Consider the following 17,003-nt stretch of genomic DNA (forward strand, 5'->3'; position numbering starts at 1 on the left):
ATTTGCCTCTATTTCCATAATCTCAAAGATTCTAAGACAACTCTATTTTAATTGCTTGGGGGAGGGGGGAAATCTAGTTTTCCAGGATATGTAACATTTTAAATTGGAATGCCCCTAAAAACCTTTAAAATGTGGTCAATGATAGATTGTAAATCTTAAATCCAACCATCTTTAGGATTATGTCTTGGTTCTCATGGTCTCTTGTGATGCTCTAGTGCACACATTATGAGGATGGAAAAAAGTATCAAGAAGAAAGGTAATTTGGGGGATAAAGGTTTTCTGTCCTGTTAATGGCATGGCCTCCAGTGATTTAATCACAATTGTTAAGACTGATTGATTTATATCTATCCATCTTACTTCTTTGTTCTAAAGACTGCTAACATCAAACAATGGCAAAGGAGTAATAAAATAATTAGTATTTTAGCTCCAAAAGCATCTTCATGCTCCATTACTTGTCTTAAAGGAAAGAAATCCAACTTCCGAAAGAACTAATAGCACAGGATCATGGATTTCTTTAAGTGTGCAGGGAGGGGACAGTTGCCTTGTTCAGTATTATGGGGGATTCCAAGGATGCCCAACTTTTTTTTTTAAGTCTTTCATTCTTCTGAAACCCAACATGAAAGATAAAACATGCAGGTATTTTTCTGTGAAATTTCTTGATCAGTGAAAAACTAGCTTGCTTTTGCTTTCTAGTGGTTTTAGCCATTGAATGATTTCATAATAATAATTGTACACATTGTCTGGAAAAAGGCTCTTCCTAATACATCTTTGCAAAGTGTCTGAAATTGTTGGTTTGTGCAAACACACTACTCTCTTGTTAACATGTAGTACCTCCTTTTAAAGCTTTGCACAGCTCTATTTCCCAATTAATTTTTAAGCATTTTTTTTCTTGTGATGGCAAGATGGATGCTTATCTCTTTAGAAAAGTGGACCTTCCCAAGTATCATGAAGGTTAGAATAGTGGCAGGAGCCTCTGGTGATAACTGTACTTGTCCAACTGAGCATGCAGCATGCCCACTAGGCTCCGATTATGATACCCTCCTATTGTAGGGAAAGGACGATACTGGACTGAAGGATTAACATGGGATGAGCGATTCATAGATACTAAAAGTTTAGAGGTTTCTAATTGTGATGGGTTGGAATAAGAACTGTGGTTCAATTTATTTGTATGTTTACCTATATAAGGATAGTATAACTATATGTTTTCTTGAGACCCAGTTTGGTGTAATAGTTAAGGCACCAGGCTAGAAACTGGGAGACAGTGAGTTCTAGTCCTGTCTTGGGCACAAAGCCAGCTGGGTGACCTTGGGCCAGTCACTTTCTCTCAGCCCTAGGAAGGAGGCAATGGCAAACCACTTCTGAAAAACCTTGCCAAGAAAACTGCAGGGACTAGCCCAGGCAGTCTCCGAGAATTGGACATGATTGAATGGCAAAAAAAAAAAAAATGTTTCCTTACTTTCATAGATGACCTTCTCTGTGTTTCTCATGTAACATCCTTAAGAATGGAATTTTATTATTGTGCCGACAGATGTGTTTTTCAATGACACACTGGTCACAGAGTTTATGCCTTGAGAGAAGGCAGGACTCAAGGATATATGCTGCCATATCTTCGTATCTCTTCCTGCTATAAATGGAGGGTCAGCTTATTAGAGTAATAGTCAGGGCCTTGGCTCAATTTACATATCAAAGCTGCCAAGTTGCAGTTATAGAAATGTGTTTGTAATGGTTTCACACCATGAAGGATACGCTGTGGTTTTGTTCCCTTGTTTCTTTGTCAGTGCTAAAGCAATTCTTATTTGGGATATTCTGCTAGTTGTGTGCACATGCTCATGCTGTCTTTGATCAATTTATTATATAAGACAGTGGCTGGCTGGAGAATTCTGGGAATTGAAGTCCACACATCTTAAAGTTGCCTAGGTTGAGAAACACTGATACAAGATCTTTGTAACCTTGTGGCTCTTACTCTTGGCACTTCTGGGTTCAAGAGACCAATGACTCACTGTAAGCTGTTAGCTTTGGAATTTCTTGTTGAAAATTATTACGTATTCCCATTATGGTCATATCAAGTTCTTAGATCAACATGCCACAGAAAAGGTGTTCTATTTCTAGGAGTGCCTATCTCAAGAAATCTTTGGGCTTTGTTGGGGCATGGATTGGATTTTGATGTTGAGACTAATGACTATTTAACTCTGAAAGAATTCTATGCTAAAAAAATAGGTGATAAAATATTTTATTGCAAAGTATGGGCAGAAGGCAAGATTGTGACTTTAAATCTGCTGTTATGTAATGATTACCTTAAGGATTTTTCTTGGCTTCAAACTGGATTTGGTCTCCCTACTTCACAACAGTGGCCAAATTTTCAATTTAAGCATGCTTTGACCACCCAATCTGGGCCAGACCCCTTGGCCACTTCAGAGGAACCTGTGGTGCTTATCTGATGGAATATGTGATAGAACTTCAACTCACAATGTATCTTTACCAAAAGGTAAAGAACATTTAAAAAGTTGATACTAATCGGTTTTATCAGTTATGGACTAAAGAATTAGAATTTCTGTTAATGCTACGTCAGTGCTTGCAAGTCCTTAAAGAAGCGAAGTGGTATTGATGGATTTGAAGCTAAAATTGATTCATCGCAAAATTGTATTTTGATTTACTGGACTCCCCAAAGAATGTATTTGAAGGGAAGGAATCTGACTGTCTTTGAGGAATTGTAAGTTCTATTAGGCATGGGGGGTTGCTAAAAGAATTATTCTGAGACATTGGAAAAGCGATACTATTCCAGACATTAGAGATTTTCTTTTGGGAATGTGCAATTTATCCGTTTTGGAAACGGCAGTATGTTCAGCTAATCAGAAAATGACACAGAATGTTCATCTTTGGTATAGATTGTATGATATTGTATAACAACAGAGTAGTACTCTTAGATATTTTTAATTTTTTTTTCTATTTGATAACAACATATTATTATAAGTTATTTTTGTAAACCAGTGATTTATGTATGCTTAATATATATACTTTGGATTTTTGTATCGATACTTTTTTCATTTTTCCGCTTTATTTTAATCTTTTGGGTTTTTTTCATTCTCTTCTGTTTCTTCATTCTTTTTAGGGTTCTTTTGTGTGTGGTGTTGCTTTTGTTTAGCATTTTGATGTTTCCTTTATTGTTTATTTTTTGTAATCTTGCTATAAGAAATAATAAAATGGGAGGAAAAAAGTAAAAAGGCTTTGGACTAATAAAAATATTGCTTGGGTCTGCTCCAGTTTCTTGGTTTTCTTGGTAAGTGATTTTTACCACAACATAATATATTTTGTTAGAACAGAATTTATGAGAAAGTTCCAAGATGGCTTTAATGAGAAAGGTTCTTTAATCACATTTAAAAACACTGCTTAAAAGACAAGGATTCACCATATAAATACTTGCTATCTCAGGAGAAAAGAAACAATTATATTTAATAATGTGCCATTAATTTTATATAATACAAATACAGTTTAGCTCAATTGTTACTGCTGAAATTATAATAACAGATGTCTTCTGATAAATGCTCCGGGGAAACTCAGGAAATCCACTTAACGCACCAGTATTTCTCAAGGATTTAAAAGTGAAATTTGGGTACACATACTCACAATTTCTTATTCTTGGTCTCTAACTTACAAGACTTCAAAACTCCAAATTCACTGATACGACTAGTCCAGGCAGTCGCCAGGAGTCAACACTGCTCAAAGGCATATATACAAACAACATTATTAAAGAAAAAAGAGAAAAGAATGACCTTGCTGAAAAAACAGCAGGGCTTCTGCCAAAGTTATATTGTGTCTTACTAACTTCCTAAGCTTTTTTGTAGGTGTCAACAAGTATGTATAGAAGACCATTCAGCTGATATTGACAGAGTCAGCAAAGTCTCCCAAGGAAATTCAAGAGCCACAGAATAAGAAGCCAAGGGTTCTCATGGCAACTGGTTAAAGAACAGGAAACGGACTGGAAATAAATTGCTACATTCTAAACTGGGAAGATATTCAACCCCAAGAATCTCTGTAATTTGAAAGAAACATGGGTAAAGGAAGTCTATTTGACCGTGTGTCTATCACACTGTTAGCCTGCCTACTTATCTATGTACAAGTACACACACACACACACATATTTACATACTTAATGGAAAATATGAAAAGTTTTTTTCCCCCTCTCTGAACAATATAACTTTGGGTCATCTGTTAAAACCAAATGTAGGGACAGTCAGGACAAATAAACCCACAGAATTCATAAGAGAACCAGTGTGGGGTAACTGTTAAAGTGGTGTTGAACTGTTACTGGGAAGTTGATCTGCAATCACAGCAGCTCACTGGGTGACTTTGGGCCAGTCACTCTCTTTCAGCCCAACCTACATCACAGGGTGGTGGTTGGGGAAAAATGGGACAACGGAATGCTATGATTCCTAATCATTTCTACCTGTCCCATCAGATCGTGCAGGAGAGGCATGCAATGTCTCCTGTCAGTTACGGAGTGCCATCTTGTGGGACCCAGGAAGTGGGCCTTTTCTGTTGTGGGCCTGCCATTTGGAACATCATTCTCCCCCCAGAGAGAATGGTCTGGTCTCTGCCAGCTTTTTGCAAGGTCCTGAAGATGTTTTTTTCTAATTGTTGTCTACTGTTTTCTTAAAATCTTGGCCAGTGGTATGTATTTTATGTTGTTGTTGCTTTTCTGTTTTATGTTAACTTCCCAGAAATAAATAAATCACAATCAATCAATCAATCATTCAATATTCCACCCTGAGTTCCTGAAGAGATATGAATCAAATAAATAAATACATTAAATTAAATGGTTTTATGTGCACTGTGCCATAACAATTGCTTTGTGTCTGATAAGATAGAAGCGGCATAAAAGCTTTATAAATACACACAAATGCCTCTTGGCCTAAACGTGGTAGTCAAGAATGTTCCTCAGTAGAAATCTGTAAGTACCAATGAGAATTTCAATGGAAGTAGAACATTAAATTTACTCAAAATATTATACTTAAAGAAAATTGATTTAAGATGTTTTGTCATTAATATATTAGTTAGGACTATTTACTAAAATGAGCAATTCATTTTCTAAAAATTGCTGGAGCTGTAATGACCAGGTCAGATCGTTTTTTTCATATTGGGTGGCAATGCTGTACTGTTCAACAATTCCGGAAATCATCTATACTAGAATGAAACAATACTCCAGGAAATAAGGCCAGACTGCTCACTTGAGGGAATGATATTAAAGGCAAAACTGAAATACTTTGGCCACATAATGAGAAGACAGAACACCCTGGAGAAGACGATGGTGCTAGGGAGAGTGGAGGGCAAAAGGAAGAGGGGCCGACCAAGGGCAAGGTGGATGGATGATATTCTAGAGGTGACAGACTCATCCCTGGGGGAGCTGGGGGTGTTGACAACCGACAGGAAGCTCTGGCGTGGGCTGGTCCATGAAGTCGCGAAGAGTCAGAAGCGACTAAATGAATAAACAACAACAGAATGAAACAAGTTTTGAAATTTTAACCTGCAATAAACGTTACTAAACCATATATCCCTTCAGGGTATACTGAATTAGCTTTATGTATACTAACTGTTGCAAGGATATTATATGTTTTTTAGTGGAAAGGTTGCTTGATCCCCTCTATGGAAGAGTGCTGATTTGTAGGAATATACTTTGATGTCTTAAATATTCCTTGAAAGTAAGTCTGACACAGAATTCAGTTTAAACTGGAGATCGTTCCTAGACACTAACTTAAGCCCAGCTCCGCGTCATGGAAGTGAGCTCCGGTCATTCTGTCCCTAGCTCCTGCTCACCTAGCAGATCGAAAGCATACCATCTGCGAGTAGATAATATAGGTACCCCCATTTTGGTGGGGGGAAATGCTGGTGGTGCTCTGCGTGGGGAGCAGGAACCGGCACTGGATCTGCCTGGACAGGAGTGGTGGAGGACCAGTGGAGAAAAAGCCCAGGTGAGCTGACTTCCCTAAAGAATGCTGCAGGCCAGCTGGTGAGAAGCTAGTTCGCCCGCTTGTGGTGCACCAGTGCAACAAAGAACTAACAACTGTCGGCTCCAGAACAACTACCATGTGTAAACATTGTAGACTCCCTGGAAAGGTATGCCATATGCTAAATAAATAATAAAATTTTGAGTTTAATGGCAATTTTTAGTCTGTTGAAGTAATATAATATATTCAGTTATTTACAACTAATGTTATACTGAATAATTATAATCTCCATGACATTTTAAAATCCCTCATTGATTCATTTATATATTGCTTTTTATTCCTACTCCTTGCCTTCATTTTATCATCCTTAATGTATAATAAAAAAGATCAAAGAAAAAAAATCTGTACGTACTAAGGAGCTGTGCAAATGGATCTCCACCCCAAGGTAATCCCATTCTTAGATATTTAACACTGTGGTTCATATTTGTACTTTTCTTTTGATTTGTTTCTGCATGATCACAGTTCCTCTTAGCACTACACATATGGACTTACTGTAACTGCACTCAAGAGCTGTTCCCTCTTGCCAGTTTTCTGAATTTTGGTGCTCACATCCTGTTGCTGTTTGTATTTTCACTTGTCCTTTTCAGTACACCAGTTATCAGCCCCTGATCCCCTTTTCATGAACCAGCTGATTAGGCTGAGATGGGAAGTGACTCTGGTCTGGCCAGATGTGATGGACTTCAGTAATGCTGCTGGTTCTCAGGAAGGAAGGAGCACATTCCAAGGAGGAGGACAAGGTAAGAGGAGACACAGTCCAGAAATGGAATGTGGGAAGACCAAGAGGTTCAGAATAGCCCCACCCTAGAGCCTTCCCAGGTTATTTCCCCTTAGGTTAGGTAGAGTAGCTGTAGTCTGGCAAGATTCTGTCTGTATGGTGTAAGCAAATAAAGAACTGAAGTTTGGCTGGATTGATTCTTTGTCATTCTTGGGCTGGGCCTGACACCAGCTGATGGTCAGTGGAGAGGGGGAAAGGGGCTGCGGTGGGGAATGGTCTCTGGCCAGATCACTGGTGGTACATGTGAGGAGGCAGGGCTGAGGGAGTGAGCAGTGGGGTCTGGAATGCATATGGGGAAGTAGCAAGTGGACGTGGCAGGTAAACATGGGGAAATTTGGTAGACCAGAGTTTGAGAATCATGGTCTTAGAGACTATTAGAATGGTATATAAGGACTGTTCCATAGAGCCAGTTTGGCGCAGTGGTTAAGGCATCAGTCTAGAAACTGGGAGACCATGAGTTTTAGTCCCGCCTTAGGCACAAAGCCAGCTGGGTGACTTTGGGCCAGTCACTCTCTCTCAGCCCTATGAAGAAGGCAATGGCAAGCCACTTCTGAAAAACCTGCCAAGAAAACTGCAGGGACTTGTCCAGGCAGTCTCCAAGAATCGGACATGAATGAATGGATAAAAATAAATAGATGGCCCACCTTCCCTTAAGCTTTCAGAGCAGAGAGATACAAATGTTATATTATATCATGCCCCCATGTATGGGTATTTACATGACTTCCATTCACCCTCTTTGAAAGGGGGGAGGGATTTCTCCATTTTTACACAGCGTATATCCTGCATGGTATTTTTAGTTACGTTGACCATCACTTTGTTGAAGAAGTATTCTAGACTTAAACCTTGGTGACTTTTGTTTCCAATTAAATTCTGTCCTCTGCCAAACTGGCCAGCCTGACTTAGTCGTCCCTAATTTTTCTGATTCAGGCCAAAAGAGAGTAAATTAAGTGTCAGCCAGATTACCAGTGCCCTCCTTAAATAGTTCATTCCTGAAGATCAAAATTATAAATGAAGCAATGCATGTGTGAAAAAGGAGGAGGCTGGATAATCTTTTCAGTAGCCCTTCCCCCTGCTCCAATTTTGCTTAGTGCAACAGAAGAAATTTGGTTTCTTGCCCAGTTCCTTTTATTGTGCAAACTCCAAAAATTTGCTGCTTTTCCTTTTTTTCACTAAGTGCCAAGTTAATTTCTAAAAAAGGGACTAAGAGTTCAGAGCTTTTCCCATACAATAAAACTTTTATTTAGAAGAGTGAAACAGATGGCAGGCATTTTGCTACAGTCGAAATGAACACAGTGCAAGACTCTTGAGCTGCCTGTTTATACAATCACATATCAGTGTATAAAAGATGTAGACCAAAGTAGAATAAGTCTCAGACTAGAAGATGTGTATAGATGTGGCTTGTAAAGCTAAGATTTTTTAAAAAAAATATTTCTTCAAAGTGTTGTATACTTAACTCATTTCAGTATCAGCCTCCTCATAAATCTTTATCAAATCCCTTTTTTAAAAAAATGGAAAGATTGAAATATAACTTTGTTTTGCCTCTTACATATTTTTTCGTACAGCAGAGATAATAGCTAAGATCCCCCCAAGCTTAGGATCATCTAGAGACTCGTGATAACCTACTAGGAAGAACTGATCCTACCGTATCCAGACGCTATGTGTATAAGCTCAGTATAAATATAACATAGTTGATGGCTCTTTTCCCTGCCCCCACAAAATACTGTGGCTGCTTTGAAGGATGATGGCAGTGTTTTAGCTGATTTTCTTTCCATTTGTTTAAGCTTCTTACATTTCTAGCTGCCTGATTAGTATTTATAGTCAAAGATGGCAATATGGCATGTATGAGTAAATTACCAATGAGTGACAATACCTTCAGTCATTGTTCAGTGTCCAGTGGATCTAGTGTTAATTCTGTGCACCCTGGAGACTAGAATCCTCCTTCATTAATACATGTACCTTCGGGGGCATGTTCCTTTTGTCCCAGGGATTTCAGGGTGTGTTTCTTCTTTTGCTACCAAACCCTTCAGACATGAAGTGTCTGTAGGTCCACTTGTCATGATAGATTGTACAGACAATTCTGCCTCTGTCTTTTCATAGTCAGTAGGTTGCATATAATGAGCTTTCATGCATTTTCTTCTACAAGTTTGGCTCAGCACTCCTTCTTTTTCCAGACATGTGAGGCATTTCACTGACCAGACTAAAAGTTATTTATTGTAAACTCTATGTGAGAAATTCAATCTTAAGATCTAAGCCCAGAAACTCACATCACAAGCCACTAGGGATATGTGGAGTTCTTTATTAGATCTGTATCTTACTCCGCTAAACCCATGACTGGGTTCTACTTCCTCCCGCCTCCCTCTTTAAGCTTCCTGCATTTTCCACGGCCCGCCCCTTCCTCTCAGAGTTCTTGGTGGCCTCCTTTTGTGCTGACAGTTTACTTCATGATAGCTTCCCCCATCTTCTGTTGCTGGTGGGACCATTGCTGGTTGTTCCCTTCTCGCCCATTGTTCTTTCACTGTCTCTCATCCTTCCCTCATTCTCAACTATGTGTAAGAGTGGAACACCCAGTTGCAATTAGCCATTTCTGGGTTTTCCATCCTTACACTCTATTAGCTGGACTTTCTCAATGGTTTGAGAAAAGAATTCTCAATAGATTTTCAGTAGGTGGACTAGGAGCTGCACTTTGTTAAAGATATATTCTAAATCTATCCCTTGGTGATCTTTGTTTCCAGTTAACTTCTGTCCTCTGCCAAACAGGCCAGCTTGAGTTGGTCCTCCTTAAATGTTTTGATTCAGGCTGAAAATGAACATGCTTGGGGAGAACAAGCTTGAGCATGTGCACTTGCAAGTTTCTATTGTGTTTAAGATCAACAGATGAGCAATGGTCTGAAATACTTTGATACAGTGGGACACTTTTGGAGTGTAGACTCTCACTTTCAGGATCTTCAGAGCAAGGCAGTAGTACCAATCGAAGCAAACATTTGTAGCTCAGGGTTGACTGTGGAATCCTTGGTGCTCTCTGTGCCTTGTTGTTTTCTTGCAGACATTTCATTGCCAGACTAGGCAACATCTTCAGTGCGAAAAGGGAGTGGGCCTTGCTCTCTGTTTATATACCATGGTTTGTCCAGCTTGTGTTGGTGGAGGTATTGTTCTCTTCTCCATTACCCAACCTCCCACAAGGGGAGCTATGTAAGAACATTATTCAGAGGAGCACTCATGCACTGCAGCAACCCAGAACTCCAGAAAAAGGGAACAGATCACCTATACAGCATATTCCAGCAAAATGGATACCCCCTCAACTTCATCAAAAAGTGCCTGAACACTCAACCCACTACAACCCAACCAACAGAAGCTATGAAACGGCTAACACTGCCATACATCACAAATGTCTTGGAAACTACCAACAGACCGTTACAACCGCATGGCATCACCGTAGCACATAAACCAACTAAAACTCTTCAAAACATCTGAAGTAACCCAAAAGAACCAGTAGCCCAAGAAGAAAAAACAGGAGTTATTTACAACATACAGTCTAAGGACTGTAGCAGCCACTATGTAGGACAGACAGGCAGAAGACTAGCAGAGCACATCCCCGAACACCAACTAGCAGTCAGAAGACATGATGAAATCTCACAACACATGGACAGACTTAACCATACTTTCAACTGGGAAACTGTGAGCATCCTAAACCAAGCCAAATCCAAAAACGCCAGAGAATTCCTGGAAGCCTGGCACTCAGACAAAGCAGCCATCAATAGACACATAGAGGTAAACAACATTTACATACCATTCAAAAGAGACAATAGAAAAGCCAAAAGACCAGTACACTCCCCTGCCAGCAATCAACACCCAGATATGCAAAAATCAACACTAGGATTAACACCAGATGAACCATCAAACAGCACAATACACCCTAATCAAGGAACTATTAATCAATCAACCAAGCAGCAAGCAATAGTCCAATGAAGGAACTCCCAAGAAGAGAACAACACCTCCACCAACACAAGCAGGGCAAGCCACGGTATATAAACAGAGAGCAAGGCCCACTCCCTTTTCGCACTGAAGATGTTGCGTAGTCTGGCAATGAAACGTCTGCAGGAAAACAACAAGGCTCAGAGAGCACCAAGGACTCCACAAGACAGTAGTAAGTGCTGCAGAAATTCCGCTGATGATGGTGGCTGCAGATGGCCTCTGGGCTGTGGATTGGGGTGGACTGAGAGTCATTTATTACCTTTCCTACTCTATCACAATGGCAAATTTTTCACCTTGCCTCTTGGGTGGCCAAGCTTCGTCTAACTGGTTAATCTAAAACTATTGCCTAATTTGCACATTAGCTAAAACTAGTTATCATTTTGACAGTTATTTTATACAGCCATCACACTCAAATTAAGTGTGTGTCAGCTCTCTCTCTCTCTCTCACACACACACACACACACACGTACACATACACAAGTGTGGAAAGTTGTTTCAGTGCTTTTTAAAATGCAGATTTTTTCAGTTATCCAAAAATACAATTTGATTGCATAACAATCCCTGGAATTACAGTGTATTTACTGTTTTTAGCCATAGTTTTATTTTATGTATACATGTAAAGGGTGAATAGATAGGTTTACAACAGTTGATTTTAGCATTATGTTCAAGTCAAATCGACATTGCAACACTCATTGTGTAGGACTACTTGTAAGTGAAAATAGTGTTGATTAGTGTTGGAAATCACTTAACATGTACTTTGTTAGTCCATATCAGCATAATGGAAATTGGAATTATTTTTGAAATTGTATACACAATTAACAGTATGTGAAATCACTCTGAACACACTTTAAAATTCATTAACACATTTGAAATGAAGCATGCTTCAGTTTAGCAAAAATTCTTGGATTGAAGCCTATGGAAAACCAAGCTGCTTTTAGGCTGTGAATTTTGGTTTTACTAAATATATATACCAGGCTGACTGTGAATAGCTTTTAAATTAGGCACAATACTTTTTTATCCCATACATTGTGTTGCTTCACTTTCAATTCTAATCTTCAGAAAGCAGACATTTTCCCCTTCTCTCTGAACCTCTTTGAACCTCATTTGAAAATGGGTAAATATAAGAAAAGGTATTAAACCACTTATATATCTTGGTAACTGGCTTTGCTGTCCTGTGAAAAGAGGGGTAAGGCGGAATTGCAATGAGAGTATAGCTGCATGCATCAGGGACGCGGTGGCGCTGCGGGTTAAACTGCTGAGCTGTCGATCGGAAGGTCGGCGGTTCGAAACCGCACGGCGGGTGAGCTCCCGTTGCTAGTCCCAGCTCCTGCACACCAAGCAGTTCGAAAACATGCAAATGTGAGTAGATTAATTGGTACCGCTTCGGCGGGAAGGTAACGGCGTTCCGTGAGTCATGCTGGCCACATGACCCGGAAGTGTCCCTAGGGACAACGCCGGCTCTAAGGCTTAGAAACGGAGATGAGCACCGCCCCCTAGAGTCGGACACGACTGGACTTTACGTCAAGGGAAATCTTTACCTTTACCTATAGCTGCATGCCAGACCCAAAACCTTCTCTCACATGCATTTTCCTTTCTCATTCTGAAAGTGATGTGTGCTTGTGTTGGTCAAAAGGTTACATGTCACCAGTATGGGAGAAGAGTCCTGAATGACCCCTTGTCCATATCTGGGCTGATGGGAATTCCAGGATCAGGTCACCAGCAGCAATGCTATCCACAATAGCGTAGTGTGTATTAATTCCACTGAACTTTTATTTACATTTAATCTGCTTCCTTTTATTAGCATTTAAAGCTATTATACTTTGAAGAAAGGCACCACCAAAGTGTATCTTCTGGTTTATATAGACAGCTGTTTGAAAAATTGTAAAATTAAGAAAATGACAGTACATTTTGATAAGCTGTTTATTATATTTAGCCCATACAATTAAGCTTCTAAAAATGTGTTCATTTCTAAAATAATATTAAAAGTTGTTTTATAAAGTAAAGAATATGAATTTATCTGCTGCTGAGGTAGGGAGAAGAATTTGCAATAAACAAATGAATCTTTTATTTTCTATTGCCGAAATTTAGTCTTGAATAAGACCTCTATGCTCTAATGTATTTACATAAGAGTTGGATTTATTTACAGTCAATAAATGCAAGTGCCTACTGTGCTTTCAGCAGCCAACTGTTAAATTGGCTAGAAATGTTCAATGAACAATATTGGGAAAACAGGTTTGCTAAACTGCATCACAACAGACGTAGATATATTATAGTAAATATTGAAGGGACTTTCATTGCATTTATCACCAATCCTTAGTTAGTCAGTAGAGAGAGCTAGAACTGTAGCAAAAGTACAATTATTTGTACAGGATTTTTTGAAAATGACACTAAATAACTGCCTAGGTTGTTCTATTAAACTCTCAAAATGTATCCAGAGGAGCAGTTATAAAAATAAGTAAAACTTTACTTACTGCATATGAAGTTCCCATAACAGTAAAATTGATTTCTGATTTCTACTGATAGCATTGCAATTTAACACAAGTTAAATGCACTTAGGCCTTACTGAAGCCAGTGGTACAACTGGGTGTTTGTTTACAATCCCAGAAACTCAGATGTGCATATGGAAAAACTCCATGCCAGAATCACTCTTCATTTCAGTGAAGAAAACTGGCTGTGCATTTTAGACATGCATTTCTGCTCCATCTCTGCTAATGAATTATTGTCTGTGCCTTCAAGGAGCATCTTCTGAACATCAGCATACACAGAGAAAATCTATTTCCTTGACACCTTCAACATACTAATATGTTCTTAATAAAACTAATTGCTGAGTTGTGAAATGCTTCTGCCTTTAAAATCCACATGCATAAACAATCTTTTATGTTGAACTATATCTACTAAGCATAACTCTGTTTTTAAAAAAAATAAAAAATAGAGTTATTGCCACAGCATCTTTTCCTAAAATATTAATAACAAGCCCTAAAAGGGTATGGAGAGCCAGTTTGGTGTAGTGGTTAAGGCACCAGACTAGAAACCAGGAGACCCTAAGTTCTAGTCCCACCTTAGACATGAAGCCGTCTGAAATGAGTTGAGGGTGCTTTAGTCATCCAGTGTACACTTGAGTGCAGATCAATCAATCCCAGGCATCTCCAGTTAAAAGGATGTGGAAGCTGGAAGGTACAGTATATGTAGGATACTATCTAGTAATACTATGTGACTGTATATGGGAATTTGCCTGCTTGCAAATGGATGAATGTATTTTGTATATCTGCGTGCTGGCTTGTTCCAGGTGTTTTTTGAAAAACAAGGCCATTGGCAGATTAAATTATACTAATTTTGCAAATGTTATATTATAATGTCAGAAGACTGTTCACCAGATCAGCATTTCCCAGTTCTGACAATTTGTTTTGTTTAGAAGAAGCAAGTGGAATGTAACAGGGGAGAATATTAGCATGACATTTGGAGGGAAAACGATAGCATCACCAAGTTAAAAGACAAATGCATCTGTTAATACAATCAAACTATTCCAAGAATGCATATCGTTTATTATCAGAGTTAGAAACAGGAGAGCTTTGATATTTTTGACATTTGCCCGCCTTTGACATTTTTCCACTGCTTTTTACTTTCAGTATATTAAATACTAAATGAATGAATATGGGCATTTGGGCATCAATACGATAACAGTGTGAGGCCAAAAGGGATTTTTATACCATTCAAAACTGGGTGACAACTGAATTAGAGTTACCCTTTTTGGACCAGCCTGGAACCACTTCTGTTATATAAATAAATCATAGGAGATCAATTCAAAAATTTAAGCAACAAATATACAGAGAACAGAATAACTTGGTGTAGTACAGTTTCACGATGCAAGGCAATATCTTGTCAAGAATGCTGATTCCAAAGCATAATTTTCACGAAGCACTCCATTAGTTTTTCTTTTGACTTATCATGCCTCTATTGCTTAAAAAAAACATCAAAAAACAATATTCTTCCTAATTTCCTAGAATGCATCTTTTAGTCTCTTCTATTAAATCTGAAGTCTTATTTTCTGGACTGAGAAAGATTTCACCTCCAAGCCAAGCAATACAAATACAGTAAACTGGAATGATAGGGACTCTCCCTCCCTTTGAACATATTGACAATCCTGGTGGATCGACCAGGACTATCTGCTGCCAGTAGTGGCCAATTAGATAAAGGGCATTTAAAGAGCAAGCCTTGTCCTTTTTTTAAAAAATCCCTAGGACCCGGTATTCAGAGGTACCCTTTCTCTAAGCATGAAAGTGCTGTATAATTACCATCAGTGGAACAGCTGCCTTAGAAAATGGTACAAACAAGACAATCAAACCTTTCACAGTCGTTTGAAAACTACAGACACTCTCTTGTAGCTGCATTCATTTTTGTGTATACGGTGATGTGCAACTTCAACTGGGAAAACAAATGCAAAAATCTTTTTCTTATGCTTTGATGTTACATGCCATTCTTTTCTCGAACGAAAGCACTGCTAGATGCCAAGAACAAATTAGATGTCAGAAGTGCCAAGGCAAGGTTATTACCAACTTTTTGAGGCTGGTGGGCACCTGACGATATGGTGGCATTCTCGCAAAACAGCTGTCCTGTTTGCAGGGTGGCGGTGGTGGTGGCAGTGGCATCTTCCTAGTCACAAAAGCCTGTTACCCTGAAAGGCAGCTGCTGAGATTAAAGGAACGTTACTCGGCCAGGAACCTACATACAATATACTGACACCTAGTACCTTTCGGCTTTAATGTTCTTTTGCAGAAATAGATTGACAGAAACCAGGTACAAGGCAGCAGTACAAAACATCGAATATTTTCTTTTGTTAAGAAAAACAAACGTGTATATATAAAAAACAAAACACCCCAGTAAAACACACACCACATACATAACACAAAGCCAGCAAATGAAGATCTGCAATACAGTTAACTGCCCTTGCTTCTTACCACTGCCACTAGATGCTTACTACTACCTGCTCAGGCCGGTCCCCCCCGGGAATTTCCTGTTCCCCTCTTTGGCTGCGCTTCAGAATGAAACACTGACTGGCAGCCACCCATTTTTAAACACTTTCTAAGTATGCCTCTGGTGTTTCTTGCAGGGCACTAAAGCATTACTTGAAATAAAGCATTCCAAACTATGCAATGTAGATATTTTAGTAGAAAAAGATGTCTCCCTTCTAAAAAAAAACAATACAAACTAGCTGTCAGAAACACATACAATGAAATAATATCTTTAAATAATTTTGTACAGCACCATAGTACAGTTTAAGAGAAAGCACCAAGTTCTCTGTTGCCAGAAGCAGTCCAGACTTTTTATGGAAGGTGAATTTGTAAAGGCACAGTCTTATGCCAAAAGAAACAAGATGCCTATACATTGCCATTGTAGGAGACGGTGTTTATTCTGGAAGGAGAGTTCACAAATACTCTCTGCCATGTTTTAAAATAAGATGGCTCCTCACACAGATCGCTTTCATGGAATATCTTGCTATCTGTGCCCCACAGGAGGAAGACTGATGGGATCGAGTTTCTTCACAGGATTATGCATCTGTATCAGTATACATCAAGAGCCCTTTCCTGTATAGCCTAACAGCTTAGTAGGTCGGGCTACTTAAAATGGTACTGAATTCCCCCTGCCCAAGCATTCTTCTAACCCAGCAGGGAGGGAATGTTCATGTGAACCAGGATATTGAAATGTAACCCAACATTTTAGGACATTATGGAGAACATCTATACCTTTTTTGGAAGGTAAATTTCCTAAATGCTAAACATATGAGCAATCATCTCTGTCTGGGAACCCATTTTGAATGACTGCTATGGCCAGTATTTTCACCAATACAGGACAGAGGATTTCAGTTTCCAATACAGCACTAAAAATGTGGTATCTGTATGTGCATTTTCCACTCAGCCCTTGAGGCAAACTGCCCAATCACAGCAAATATGGAGCAGACAGAAACCATGAAATTATATCCATGTGGTGGTTCTTAAGATGAAGACTCAGTTCAGATTGACGTATTTAATAAATTAAAGGACAAGCTCCCTTGGTCAGTGGGCCTTCAATTTCTATAGAAGGTTATTCTGATAACAAGTTAATCCAACTATTTTATGGGAACTGATATTCATACAACTACTTTAATAGATATTTAAGTTAAAGACACAAGTCTGCTACCACAGATTCAGCAAATTAATATGCATTAGTTTTTCTTTTCAAAAAGTTGCATTATTCCCAATGGAGCTCCTTACAGCATG

This window comes from Candoia aspera, chromosome 3 (assembly GCF_035149785.1).
Source record: "Candoia aspera isolate rCanAsp1 chromosome 3, rCanAsp1.hap2, whole genome shotgun sequence".
Lineage (NCBI taxonomy): Eukaryota > Metazoa > Chordata > Lepidosauria > Squamata > Boidae > Candoia > Candoia aspera.